The following is a 15,564-nucleotide window of genomic DNA, read 5'->3' on the forward strand; positions in this document are numbered from 1 at the left end:
TGAAATAATTTTGGTTGATTTCAAAGAGTTTTGGTTTATCTGAAGGACATCACTGGACCCTTACTGGACCCTCTGAAGTTTGCCCACAGAGCAAACAGGTCTGTGAATGATGCAGTCAATATGGGACTGCATTATGTTCTGTAGCATCTGGACAGTCCAGGGACTTATGTGAGGATCCTGTTTGTGGACTTCAGCCCTGCTTTTAACACATCCTACATTAACACTGGTTCACATCATCCCATCACTCCTCCAGCCTGAATTAACCCAGCTCTCCGTGCCTCCTATGTCTGTCAGTGGATCACCAGCTTTCGGACAGACAGGCAGCAGCTAGTGCGACTGGGGAAACTCAAATCCAGCACCCGCACCACCAGCACTGGCGCCCCTCAGGGTTGTGTCCTCTCACCACTGCTCTTCTCCCTGTACACAAACGACTGCACCTCTAATGACCCCTCTATAAAGCTCCTGAAGTTTGCAGACAACACCACACTGATCGGCCTCATCCAGGACGGTGACGAGTCTGCCTACAGACTGGAGGTTGAACGGCTGGCTGTCTGGTGCAGTCTCAACAACCTGGAGCTGAACACGCTCAAGACAGTGTAGATGATCGTGGACTTCAGGAGAAACCCCCCTGCTCTCCCCCACTCACCATCATGGACAGCATTGTCACAGCAGGGAGTCATTCAGATTCCTGGAAACCACAATCCCCCAGGACCTGAAGTGGGACCTCAGGAGACTACAGAGACCAAATGTGACCTCAGGAGACTACAGAGGATAGTCCGGACTGCTGACCATTGGCACAACTCTCCCCACTCTCCAATATCTGTACTTCTCCAGAGTGTGCAAAAGGGCAAAGACAATCACTCTGGACCCCTCACATCCAGCACACTCCCTCTTTGAACTGTTGCCATCTCTGGTCAACGCTACAGAGCCCTGAGCACCAGAACGACCAGACACAGGAACAGTTTCTTCCCTCAGGCAATCCATCTGATGAACACTTAACATACACACAACACTATTCTCACACACTATTTACTTATGCTATGTATATTTCAACTGAACATCTCACACTTGTACATTTGTACATACAAATTGCCTATATTGTATATGTCATTCTGCTAAACTGTGGAGCTTCTGTCACTATAACAAATTCCTCGCTTGTGAAAACATCCATGGCAATAAAGATCTTTCTGATTCTGATTCTGAGCTTCATATGCAGACAGTAGGTTGAGCTACAGATGCAGACAGTAGTTTGAGCTACAGATATAGACAGTAGGTTGAGCTACAGGTATAGACAGTAGTTTGAGCTACAGATATAGACAGTAGTTTGAGCTACAGATATAGACAGTAGGTTGAGCTACAGATATAGACAGTAGGTTGAGCTACAGATATAGACAGTAGTTTGAGCTACAGATATAGACAGTAGTTTGAGCTACAGATATAGACAGTAGTTTGAGCTACAGATATAGACAGTAGTTTGAGCTACAGATATAGACAGTAGGTTGAGCTACAGATATAGACAGTAGTTTGAGCTACAGATATAGACAGTAGGTTGAGCTACAGATATAGACAGTAGGTTGAGCTACAGATATAGACAGTAGGTTGAGCTACAGATGCAGACAGTAGTTTGAGCTACAGATATAGACAGTAGTTTGAGCTACAGATATAGACAGTAGGTTGAGCTACAGGTATAGACAGTAGTTTGAGCTACAGGTATAGACAGTAGGTTGAGCTACAGGTATAGACAGTAGGTTGAGCTACAGATATAGACAGTAGGTTGAGCTACAGATATAGACAGTAGTTTGAGCTACAGATATAGACAGTAGGTTGAGCTACAGATATAGACAGTAGGTTGAGCTACAGATATAGACAGTAGGTTGAGCTACAGATATAGACAGTAGGTTGAGCTACAGATATAGACAGTAGGTTGAGCTACAGATATAGACAGTAGGTTGAGCTACAGATATAGACAGTAGGTTGAGCCACAGCCATATGGTAGCTCTTGACTCCGCCTCTTTGAGCAATAGCGCCGTTACCCTGAGTGGAGATGTACAGAGCTCACAGCCAGCGTTCACATTCACACGCCTGACTCTAAACCCTGCTCCTGCTATCTTCTCCTAACAGAACGGTGAGTAGTATTTAATCTTCAAGTGTTCCTCATTACTCAGGCAACTTTTCACAATTTCTATCATTTAATTCGCAGACATTAAGTGTGCGCAAGTGTGTAACCTAACGCGTATGTATGAGCCGCAGCCTCAGTACCTTTGCTAGCTGGCTAACAGTTAGCTCCGTTAACTAGCTGTCATTCTACCCGAGCTAGCGATCAGGAACAGTCACCTTCACCTTCAGCGTGGATGTCTTGTTTATATTACACACCTTAGAAATTGAGGGAACACTAAATACTAATAATCCGCTTTAAGAACTTATGAAGTTTGGATACTAAATAAACGCGTCCTGTGTGCTGCTAGTTGGCTAATCAGAGTCCACTGTACACACAGGCTCAATGCCAGAAGGTCACTCATCTCCATTATAGGTGCAGGACAACCGAGTAGCTCGTTCTGTTTACTGTATTTGAACTCCATTATTAAAAGACTTTATTCCAAAATATGTTTTATACCTTTTTAGATAGTTAAATAAATCACTTACAGTAAATTTCCTTTTACTTCAAGTGTCCATAAAGCTAACGTTCATGTTAAAAATGTGACATAATGAACACATCAGGTTTATTCAAGTTGATATCACTGTTTAAAACTGATCTTTTAATAAACTCACAATATGCGTTTTAATATATGTATATATATTGTGAATTGTCTTATTAATTATTATTAATGAAAACAAAAGTTAAAAACTTATATATATATTAAAAACTGTATGGAAGCATGTTCATATTTATTAGTTAGAGATTTTCCATATTATTTACATATGTTTTCTTTTACAATTTCCATCTCATTTATTTATTTAGGTATTGATTTATTTTATTAATATAAAAAAATCAATCAGCCATTACATTAAAAGCAATTGAGGGAATGAAGGCTATTATTATTATTATTATTATTATTATTATTATTATTATTATTATTATTATTATTATTTATTTTGTAAAGATGGACTGGATGGTTTTTGATAAATGTTATACTTAAATTTATGTACATTATACATACTTTATGTCAAATTGTAAACATTAATATGTGATATTAATAACATTACTTTTTATAAACTGCTAATTTATTCACAAACCTGTGGACCGATTAGCCACAACACAATTGACAGGTGAAGTGAAGAACATTGATTATCTTATGACAATGGCACCTGGAAAGGGATGAGAGATATTAGGCAGCAACTGAACAGTCAGTTCTCAAAGGAAACATTGGCAAGTAGGGAGAAGATGGTACAAGACACGTCAGCGCATCTCCAAAACAAGCTTGTGTCTTGTGGCGTGTTCCCGGGATCAAAAGTGGTTTAAGGAAGGACAACAGGGTGATTGGTGCTCAAGGCACATTGATGTGTGTGGAGAGAGAAGACAAGCCTCAGGCTGTCTGGTCTGATCCAGCAGAAGAGCTGCTGTCGCACAGATGTCTGAAATTGTTGATGCTGGTTTTGATATGTAGTGATATTTGTTATAAATATACCCTTATTTTATAAATATAAAAAAGTATGGTTGCAGATATAAGTACTATTTTTTCAATGCAGCATTACTGAACTATTATCTTTGCTTGCAAACCTAATTGTGATGCATAGAAATGTTAGAAATGTTTTCAGGTTTATCCCAAATCACATGCTTTTGCATTATTCTGCACCACAACGTAGAATAAATACAACCAGGCACCTTTGCTGAATGAGTAAATAAAAATGTTTATGTTCTGTAAAGCTGCTTTGAGACAATGTCTATTGTAAAAAGCGCTATACAAATAAACTTGAATTGAATTGAATTGAATTGAAAAATTCAAGATGGCCAGTAACACTCCAGTGGACAAGATCGCTTACAGACGTTTTGTAAATTAGTGTCTGTGTGTGTGTGTGTGTGTGTGTGTGTGTGTGTGTGTGTGTGTGATTAAGAAACAAAAGAAAGGCTGCTGAGCGAATGGCTGTTTGTTGTGTAAGCACTATAACATAAACGATAACAACGAGAAACAAACTGACTGATAAACGTCCCGCAGATGTTCCTCTATGTTAAACGTAGCTATAAACACAGACGAAGAGTGCATTCTTTTGTTTTAATAAACAGAACTTTGTAATCATCAGCAAATTGCTGTGATGGAAGGGGAATAAATCATGTCAGCATATACTGTTTTGGAAAATAATCAATAATCAGCTTCACATCACCCTGTTGAGTTTAATAAAAAAAAAGTGTGTCATTGGTAAATAAGACTGAAGTATTGTACGTTTGTCCTGGCTCCTGTGATTGACGTGATGTGTTTGTACTCATCATAGAAAGTGCCTTGCCTGTCCGACACAAACACACTTGTTTATTATTATTATTATTATTATTATTATTATTATTACTTCACATTATCTGGTGAGAAACGTGATAAAATCAGCCCACTTAAAGGAATTGTGCTTTAGGCAGTTAGTGCTGAAGCGTTGTAAAATATCTTCTTCTGTTTTGTTGTGGTGTCAGAAAAGCACCTTACAGCTATGCTCACAGCTGTTACACATGAGGCCTTCATGTGTCTTTAACGGTAATTCCTTACAGTGCTACGTAATAAGAAATCAGGCGATTAATCTTAAATTAATTTAAAGTGAGGTGTAATAAATATTTCAACTTTAATGAAGCCCACACTCCTTCTGAGGGAGTATTAAGGAAGTATTTATGTCTGTTGAGAATTCAAGATGTGGCAGTGAGAAATGTGCCAGCAGGTATGTATTATTGGTCGTATAACATGTCATGGACGATTTGCCTGCTTCTGCATTCATTTGGCTTTCATTTGTTGGGCTCAAACATGCTGTTAGTGCAGGTCATAGTGTTAGAAATTCACAAAGCATAAGGTGTTTGTGAACGCGCACACATCTCTTTGAATGCGCTGCATACATTGCCGCTAACCCACTTTCAGTAAATACTGGGTGAGGAAGCTGCAGCAGAGCTGTACGCTCCATGGCTGCAGCTTGGAATATGGATCACGTACAGCGTGGGGTCACGTCTTTGAGCAGGACACACTTCACTCTCAGTTAAAGTCTCATGTGACACCCAAGGGCATAGAAATATAAAAGTCACGAGTCCTTTATTCATGCAGGCCTGCTTATTAGTGTGATGATCGGTGTGATTTTGTTCATTGTGTTAAGCAGGTTTTGCTCTATATTTCTATTCAGAATGTCTTTTAGCTGTAGTGTAATAGAACTGAGAGGTCAGGTCAGGGATACCTTTGTTCACATTTAGCTGTTTCCTCCAGAGGACACCCCCCCCCCCCACTTCAGTTGTGTCACAGAGTAGATTATACAGACAGTGTCACAAAGCAGCTTTAAAGGTTGGAAGGTTGAGACAGAGAATATTAAGGCCCAGCTCATGCAGTCAGCTTCACTGCATCTTCCCAACCTAAAAGGAAAAGAATAACAGACACAACCAAAGTACCTTTTCAAACTAACTTGAACAAAGTGCACTTCTTAACAAAAATCAAGCCTGGATTTAAAAATGTTACATAAAACCAAACACGTCACCTTTATTAATGCCTTCTTTTATGCAGTAAATGGAAAAAAAAAAAAAAGATTGACAGGCATGTGAGTATTTAAATATGTTTAAATCTGAATACATTGGCTGAGTTGATTATATATTGTTATTTTTAACATTTTTTCAAAATAAGCAGTTTGTGTTTCAATGTTCCAGCATTTTGTTGCTCTTCTCACTGCGTTCTGCGTAGAGCCGAGGAATAGCAGTGACAAAACTATTTGTGAATCAGTAAGTCATAACAAGGATCAGCTTAAAACCAAAGTTCCCGACTGGTTCGGTGTGGTATTATTTCCTTGACTAGATAAAATGTCATAGCATCACTGATATCTTTTCTTCACTCCTTGTTTTTTTTTGTAAGCTGTGCCATTTTTTTAGTTTGTTTTCACACTGTTTCTGGACACTTGCATGCTTTCTCTGTGTTATCAGATCACTCTGTTTGGTACATGCCCTTAAAATGTACTTTAATCATTCAGTATCTAAAAGCATCACATCGTCTATCTCTGTTTTTTAGCAAATTGAGAATCTGAGAAAAAAAAAAACACCTCACGAGTGCATAAAGTGCCCCTGTGATTGTCTGTGTCTCCTGTACGTATGCTTACTACACCGTACAGATGGGTCGATGCTTTAGACTGATAAAGAGCTCAGGAAAGTATAGCTACATTATTAGAACTGGAAACTTTGTCAACTGTGAACTGTGAATCTGTGGGTTGTAATTCCTTTTTCAGGTTTGATCTGATCTGTTCATTAAATCATTAAATGTATTGATCTACAATATTATATATTAACCTTTTTTTCTTTTCTTTTTTAATTTGTATATGAAATGTATATTTCAGCATGACATGCTCCAGTTGGTTTATAGATTTCATGTATTACCAGCATGTGCTTCTCGATCCCAAACCCTGCCAGCTGCTCAGCTACACACAAAAACCCTAGACACAATCTGACCATAGGTAAGAAATATTTGAAGCAGGTTCATGCATTTTGCCAAGTACAGAAGACAATCACCTTTTTTTAATGGATCAGCATCACACAGATATGTGGAAACACTATTTTGCGCAACAGAAATTAATCTAAATTTGATTTGGCTCAGCTTTTACGGCAGATGCAAGCTGGCTTTTATCCAGGCTTGGGAACGGCACTGGCTGATGCAGCCCACACCTGGCTGGGTTTTTCCCCTGCTGCCATGTTGAGAAAGCAGGCTGCTTAGCTGCTAAGCCACCTGCGGACTGTTTCTCACTGCCTGTCTCAGTGGACATTCAGTAAAATCCAGTTGAATCATCGATTTCTTTGTGGCATTTGATGTACAGGGTATTTTGTTAAAGACTTGCCTGTACTCTGTCCAAGCCAAGCTTATATAATTTATTACTTGATGTCCCCTGATTACATTAGGCTTGGTGACTCCACGTTAGATACGCTACTGTGACACTTTACTGTAGGTTCTGAATTCATATGAAAGCTTTTGCTTTCAGGTCTTGTCCGTCTGCCAATACATCATGCTGAAACCTCTAACGTTAATTGGATCCTGAACCCATAGTGTGCAGTGTGTTTCAAACACTGGCTCGTCTGTGTGCAGTGTATTTTCTCAACCAGGTTCATGTCTCCCATGGCTTGTTGTTACTCTCTTCATATCAACTGATATTGTCATCTCCCATACCAACAGCCTCGCTGGGCAGCAGCTTTGTGCTCTGTGTTTTTTCACTCCCCATACTTACTGTCTGCTTTGCTCCTCAACGGCCTCCATCACTGCACTGGCAGCTTCTATTTCTGGTGTCTGGCCAGGAAGAGAGGTGGGATTGAGTCGAGGACATCACCCACTCCAGTGGAGCTCATCTGCCTGTTTGGATCATGTCATTTCCCAGTATTACAGCCTGCGGTGTTCTCCAGGGGACAGAGGACAGGCATCAGTCCGTAGCAGAAGGCGAAAAATAGATGATTTGTCATGGTATAATCAATTTTCATTAGAATATCTCACTTGATTGTGGTTATACCTGCTGATGTCAGACTGGACCCTGGGGAGATGGTGACTCTAAGGGTTACCATGGTGACTCTTTGTTGTATCACCAAGTACTTTTTAATTGTGCTCTTTAATGCACTGATAACAACCACATAGTTGCAAAGCTAGACACATGTCCAGTATATATTAGGAATGAAACTAAACACAAAGACATTGTTCAGCATGAACAGATAATATTTTCTAAACAAAGGTAATTACTGATGGTAGGAGATGCACTTTACTTTCAGTGCTTGTTAACAACCTACCTGCACACGAACCTACGTATAAACTATGACTCAACGGATGTGTTTACAACATTCATTCTAAAATTATTTCGATATTTGAATCCAGGTTTTAGGATGTTTCTGCATATGCAGTGTTTGTTCCTTATAGTCATGTTCATAAAATACAACAAAGTTCGGAAACTACTGAACATAAACAAAGACTAAACTAAAGGGGCAGTCAGGTTGGTTCGGTTAGTCGGCAGGGCAACTGATGAAGTGCCCAATCCACAGCTTAACTTTAAACTAACTACTGAATTCAGCAGATGTACATAAAGATTCGACACGGTGGAAAAACTAAAATTTCACATTTCCAGTTACACCGATTTTAAATGTAAAGCTGTTTTAAGCAAATTGATTAGCTTGTAATTGAAGAATATCCCAAGAAGCAAACAAACACGATATATAATGATATGAATATAAAGGATTGCTTGTGTATCCTTTAAACAAGAACATTAGGAAACGGTTCTTTTTCCAAGCTGATGTGTTTTTATACAGTGCGTGTTTACACTAGAGAAGTGGTGAAAGTGGTATCGGATGCTTAGAATTACTTTCTTAGAGGAAAGGTGTGTAATATTTGCTTGGCTAATGTGAAAGGCATCTGAATTGTGTATTGTGCCGTTACTGTACACCCAGACCTGGTTGGGGTTGTTTAGCAAAGGAAGACATTAACATGTCACTATTCACTCATTTAGGAAAGATCATGCAGCTTGTATTGGCCTCCTGTTTTAAAGTGCGGTTTGGATCAATGTTGCTGCAATTTTGTGGTTCTGGTTCAATATGTAAGGGAAAGATTAACTGCCTCGTCTCGTTTGTGACCTGAGGAAACATTCTCATGTTGACATTTTGTCCTTGAATCAATCTACCAGACCCACAGATTATGGTTCTTGGTAATTCTTTAGAATACTGTTTCCCCACCAACTGGATATGTCTTAGGAACTGCGACATCACTTCCTGCTCTCATGTCTATTCATTACAAATGGTTAGTTGTTTATTAGGCTTTATGTAACATTTCTCAGTTGCAGGTTTAAAGGAGTTTGTGTTCCTGCAGTTGTTCAGCTCAGTGTTCCGTCGTTCACTGATACTCGCTGGGTTTTCAAAGCCTTCATAAACCCAACACTGAGAGTCAGCTCAGCTTGTTAAGAGCCTGGCAAGTTACTCTTTGGAAGCTATCTGATGTTTTTTTTTCCCTTCTTAGCATAATCAGCCTGGTGAATGTTATTCTGCTCTGTTGTTAAGAAGCGATAGCTCTGTTATCGGAGCCATAAGATACCAAACAGCAGACGTGTATGAACAAAGTGTTGTCTAATACAGATATATGTAACTTCCAAAAAACATTCTTTCGTTTTTGAATTTCATTCTTTCATACTTTTATTCATTTTACTCAGAAATTACTGCAAGTGCATGACTGCATCTCAGAATTCTGTAATTGATGTAATCTCTATGGAGGTTATTGTTTAATTAACAGTAGAAAATCTGCTCCCTGATGGTCACAGTAGACAGGCTAAGTAAAGTTAGCCATAGCACAATGTGGCTCATGTTACAGGAAATTGGTAAAAATAAATAAATGAATAAAAAGAAAGAAAGAAATCCCTATTTTTGTTTCTGACTGACTGTGGGGGCACGGTGGCTTAGTGGTTAGCACGTTCATCTCTGTGACTGCTGTGATTTTAATTCAGTCTGAATCTCCTGTGAAAGTCCTTATCTTCTGTATTTAAACAGTTTCTTTAAATGTCTGGGGTGTGTGTTAACACAAGTGCATACTGCATGATTGTGTTCTATGTAGATAAGCTTTGCTGTGATGTCAGTCTGCAGTAATTTACACGAATACACAGCTCCTGGATCTTGTCTACACAGATAAGTTCATGACACTTTCATATGTACAACATAGATAGTGGCATGAACTTACGCAAATATGAAAGCTTTCTAACCACCAAAATCATTTTTATTTACATCCCATTTCCTGGATTTCTCAGCTGTCTTCACAGACGGGACGCCAAGCTGTCCAGCTCTATTCCGGAACTTTCGGTTCTTATATATATTTAAAGACATTTGAATTTTTTAGAGCGTATCATAGTTTATACTCTCCAATGTGTCTCCTAGTTAGATCCCTTCTGAAAGTCTAATATTACAAAGCGTTCTGTTTGAAAGTTCAATGAATAATTACTTTGACTGGCTTTGGAGGCTATTTTAAGGAAGGATTTTTTTTGTTGCATTGTATTATCCAGAACGGTTACTTGTTAAGGATGTTTCATTGTAAGCACCTTTTAACAAGAGCTTTGTGGTTGAATTTTGTACCTAATTCTGGCAGCGTCGTCTGCAGTTGTAGTGGAAATGCAGTGGTATTTTTAAGTGAGCAATTTGTCCTTGACTCATCGACAGAGCGTGAAGGAGGAAGGGATAAATCCCCCTTGCTGTGAGAAAGACCTCAGCGTAGCTATGAGTTTGACCTTCCCTCAGACACACAGTTGTTTTACCTCCACACTACCCCAGCACATTGGCCATCTGTCTCTGGGTGAAATGTGTGGATGTGATGTAGGTCATGTGCTAGTAAAGTGATCCTGACTACAGCACCATCTGTTGAATATTACATGGACTTGCAAACATCGAGTTGTGTTTGGTCGCTGCTGCACTTTATATCCTTGAACGCCGTTATGCAGTGACAAACCACCACTGCAAGCAAACTACTGTTCTATCGTGTCCTGTGAATGAATGATTCTGGTCAGTGAGCACAATAATGCAGAGGTTAGTGTTTATGTCAATCTACACATACAAAATGTACATACATACAAGGGATCTTTCTTCTACACACCCCTGTTAAAAAAAGGTGAGTTTTTGTTGTGATTAAAGATTAAAAAAAAAAATCCAGTTAAATTATATCAGTACTTTTTTTCCACCATCAGTGTGAAATAAATGAATGAACACGATCCAAAATGTTTTCAGAGGAAAAATGAGAACCATTACGATAGCCTTGCTACACAAATGTGCGAACCCTTTTAACAAACTAATACTTTGTTGAAGCACCTTTTTATTTTTACACCACTCACACATCTTTTTGTGTAAGAGTCTTATCAGTGTGGCACAATGTGGCTCGGCACATCTCTTGTGCACAGCCCACTTCAGTTCACCACATTCAGGTCTAGGCCCTGTGTAGGTCATTAAAAAACTCTCATCTTCCTTCAGATCATTTATCGACTTGTAGATATATGGTTTGAGTCATTGTCATGCTGTCATTTGTAGATATCCATGATTCCGTCCACCTTAATAAAAGCCATAGTTCTGGCTGAAGAAATGACGCTGTAAAGCGCGATGCTGCCACCACCATGCACCACTGTGGGCTTTTGGTGTTACCTTTTGGATATATGGAATTTATCCCCTTTTGGTTTTGGTCTCATCAGACAATAACACATTCTGCCACATGTTTAGAAAGACAGAGAGGAAAGTAAGCCTTTCACTTTTAATGGTCCGAATAATAATTGGGGGTCTTGTATTTTGAATGCCAATTTTTTCTTTTTTTCTTTTTCATAGTATTTTTTGTCATGTGTCAGGAAATATTTAAAACGTGTTTCATTTTTTAACTTGTTTTCACTATCAGTGTTTCAATTGAAGTAAAGAAAGAGAAAAGAGTAAAAGGTTAAGAGTCATTTTCAGAGAATTGCACAGCTGATTGAGTTGGGAACTGGAAACTTGCATACATGGATTCAGGTGATGTTTGTCTATAGACAGTGAAATAAATCTGCTTCCGGAGACAATCAGGAATGGGCCTTGGGTTTAACACAATATTTATTTAAAAAAAATAAATAATTCCACAAGGAAATGACATACTACAGTGAGGTAATTTAACTATTGCTGCTTGGCTATAAGCAGTAATTCTGACGACACAAGTTTTTTTTTTTTTGTTTTGTCCACAAGATCGTTTCCAGTCTATTTTTAAAAAGTTTGTCATTAACGATAAAATGTTTGTTTCGACAACAGGAACGGAAGAGACTGTTTTTTGTTCACCCAACTGTGGCTTGTATATTATACAACACTGTCAAACATTAACATAAAATCCCTAACTGCATTGCAACCGGTTCTGCTGTGTTGACACTGTGGACATCTCACACCGAATTCAACAGAATACACTTCATCACATACATAGAGTTTCATCACTTATTTCTCAAACAATATATTTTGCACATGCCAAAAAGATGTTTTTATTATGAAAGCAGCGGAGATGTTAACAGTAACATATAAAGGACTGGGCTCATAATATCTGTCAGGGTTCATTTAGTTTCTACAAATCACAGACGGAAAAGAAAAGAACGAACTGAATTCACTTCTGTTACAAATGGAAAGATCAAGTGTTCTTCTGTTACAAATGGTAATGTTCAAGTGTTCTCTTCACTTTTGGGAGCAGTGTAAATAAAATCCCTCGTGCGTCTGTAAAACCTAATTACGGTTCACAATCGCATGAAATCCGTTAACGTGTTGTTCAGTTTGCACATTTCACAGTCGGCTGGAAATATACTGTACCGCAAAGCAGTGTGGTGTGTAGAGTAAATGCACTGAATTGCTGCTACACATCAAGCAGCCTTGCCTTAAGCCAGGCCAAAGTATCTGTGCTGTTGAAATAGTTAAATGTACTTCATCATTAGATTAGATTAGATTCAGCTTTGTAATTACGCATGTACAAGTACAAGGCAACCCTCATATAAGAGACTCGACTTGTTGCTTTATCACAAAGCCTGATAATCTCCTGTTGGGATGAGAAGTTTGTTTATTTGGCACATTTAATTTCAGACTTCCTGAACGTCTCATTTGTCCCTAACTTGCGGCCCCGAGACATGTTTGTGTGATGATGCTAAGTCAGGTTCGGTGCTGAGGTTTGAAATGCTGTACGGTGAAGAGTGTGCGCTCAGAGGAGTAATTATGCTTCTCTCTGATGCCACCGGCGGCGTACAGCCTGGTTACTATGGTGACGAGGAGAAAAGGATGGGCTCGAGCTCACCATTAATCAGACGGGCTGCACTGATCATTGTGGACTTCAGGAGAGGAGAGCGTCTACTCTTCTATATGTGTGCACATGTGCAAAAGTTAAATGATGAAATAGAGTTTTAAGGATGGAATAGGTTGAGTCGGCATGGTAGGTGGGCTTGTGAATAATTACTATAATTAAAGGAAGGGTCTTCGATATTTGAGAAATGCGTCTGAAAACTGCGTTAGGCCACCAAACAAAAATCAAAACAAACGTGTAGCCAATAAGCATAAAGGGGCGGGTCTTGTCAATATGGGCGGAGATAGTGTTCAGTGCGCATGTGTGCATGTGCGAATATTCACAGATTGGAGTTTTCCGAGTCAATAACTTCTGAGCTAAACGCTGTTACTAGCAAAACGCGGTTGTAGCTGCCTCTCTACATTACTACGATAGAAAAGAGGTGTTATTTGTCTTTTACGATAGAAAAGAGGTGTTATTTGTGTTGTAACAGCATTTAGCTCAGGAGTTATTGACTCGGGGAAACTCCAATCTGTGAATATGCGCCAACTTCCTGCTCCTTCAGTTCTCTCCAGCGCTGGAAAGCTGATCCTATATTAACACGTCCTGCTTCTTGCCTTATCGTAAGCCTTTCTTCATTTTCTTTCTTTGTTTTTATCCTCCATGTCAATGTTAAAACCGCTTTCTGCTAATGTCACACATGCACACTGAACACTCTCTCTGCTGCATATTGACAAGACACACCCCTTTCTGCTCATTGGCTACACGTTTGTTTTGATTTTTGTTTAGCTTGTCGTCCCGACTCAGTTTTCTGAAGCATTTCTCAAATATCGGAGACCCTGCCTTTAATCATTCATTTAGATGTTATTACTTAGAGTAAAGCCTATGAAAGGTAGTAAGAATGATTTGCTGGTATTAAATGGGCAGACATTAGCTCAGAATGAACATGGCAAATATGGCACTGGAGTTTTTGCTGTTGTTTTCTCTTTTTCTCACATCTGCTATAAGCCTCTGTCTGCTAGCACTTAGAGCTTTGCTTCCGCTAGACATTTCTACTTTACGTTTACGTCATTTAGATCATGTTGGGAACATGTACGATTACGATTACGATTACGCCTCTGTCTGATTGTGGGTCGTGAAAGGTAACACTGACACAAACAGTAAAGTGAAGAAATTCATTTTCATTTATTGGGTATTCTGCTACGTCTAGTCACACTTGACGCTTGATGTCATTTACAAATGACCGGAAAACTGCTTAGTTTCCTCTTCGTTTTGGTAGAGTATCTAGTGCACAGTGTAGGTAGAGTCATGGTAGCTCAGATGTCTGCTGCATGGAAATTCCTGTCCATTAACTGAACTGAGTCGTCTTTGCACTTACAGTACAGACCAAAAGTTTGGACACACCTTCTCATTCAAAGAGTTTTCTTTATTTTCATGGCTATGAAAATTGTAGATTCACACTGAAGGCATCAAAACTATGAATTAACACGTGGAATTATATACATACATAACAAAAAAGTGTGAAACAACTGAAAATATGTCATATTCTGGGTTCTTCAAAGTAGCCACCTTTTGCTTTGATTACTGCTTTGCACACTCTTGGCATTCTCTTGATGAGCTTCAAGAGGTCGTCACCTGAAATGGTCTTCTAACAGTCTTGAAGGAGTTCCCAGAGATGCTTAGCACTTGTTGGCCCTTTTGCCTTCACTCTGCGGCCCAGCTCACCCCAAACCATCTCGATTGGGTTCGGGTCCGGTGACTGTGGAGGCCAGGTCATCTGGCGCAGCACCCCATCACTCTCCTTCATGGTCAAATTGCCCTTACACAGCCTGGAGGTGTGTTTGGGGTCATTGTCCTGTTAAAAAGGTGGTGTGTCTAAACTTTTGGAAGGTGTGTAAAACTTTTGGTCTGTACTGTACATGTTTGGCCTTTCTTGAATATTGGATACAGTGCCTACAGCAAGGTGGTTTTTCACTGTAGTTGCATCTAAAAATGAGGCCAGATCATCCTCCATCAGGTACAATGCTTCACCAAAAGCTCTACACTAGCTGAAGGGGCTCAGATAGTGACCTTTCATCCAGAGCTGCTCATGATGGTAAATACTCTGTCATAGGCCAAGGATTTTTTTAAGGAATTTAGCTTTAAAGGACAGCAAAAATAACTATGGGTTATTCTCACTACATTTTATTACCTGTCCCCACACAAGAAAACCTCATCATTAGAATTACTCAAATGGCAAAGCTTCCATTTTATTTCTAGCTTATTAGACATCAGACAGATTATCCTTCTAATCCTAATTCATGTGCCGGCTGGCTGTTTACATTTTGCCTCAGTTTAGTTTTGGCTTTATCATTTGTCAAAAATCTGCTGAACTCATGAGTATAATCCGATCGGCCTTAACATAAAAACCTCCTGCCTAATATTGTGTTAGGTTTCCTTTGTGCTGTTAAACGACTATGTCCCAGGTAAGTGACACACGAGCACTCAGGCATCCACGTGATGTAAAAGACAATCGGATCCATTAGACCAGGCCACCGTCTCCCATTACCCCATGCTCCAGTTCTGGTGCTCGTGTGCCCACTGTAGGACATTTCGGTGGTGGACAGGGTTCAGCATGGGCACTTTGACTGGTCTGCAGCTACACAGCCTCATACAC

General features: G+C 39.4%; 1 protein-coding gene across 4 annotated transcripts in view; it reads left to right on the forward strand.

Annotated features, from left to right (window-relative positions):
• The first annotated feature begins 1,263 nt into the window (after nt 1-1,263).
• ndrg3b (ndrg family member 3b) overlaps nt 1,264-15,564 on the forward strand; it is a 57,330-nt gene continuing 43,029 nt past the window's right edge. For 2 of the 4 annotated variants that reach the window (XM_047807057.1, XM_027144905.2), the window contains exon 1: nt 1,264-2,125. The gene's annotated coding sequence lies outside the window, so the exon portion shown is untranslated. The remainder of the gene's footprint in view (nt 2,126-15,564) is intronic. The other 2 variants (XM_027144906.2, XM_027144908.2) reach the window with 1 other exon arrangement.

This window comes from Tachysurus fulvidraco, chromosome 23, assembly GCF_022655615.1.
Source record: "Tachysurus fulvidraco isolate hzauxx_2018 chromosome 23, HZAU_PFXX_2.0, whole genome shotgun sequence".
NCBI lineage: Eukaryota > Metazoa > Chordata > Actinopteri > Siluriformes > Bagridae > Tachysurus > Tachysurus fulvidraco.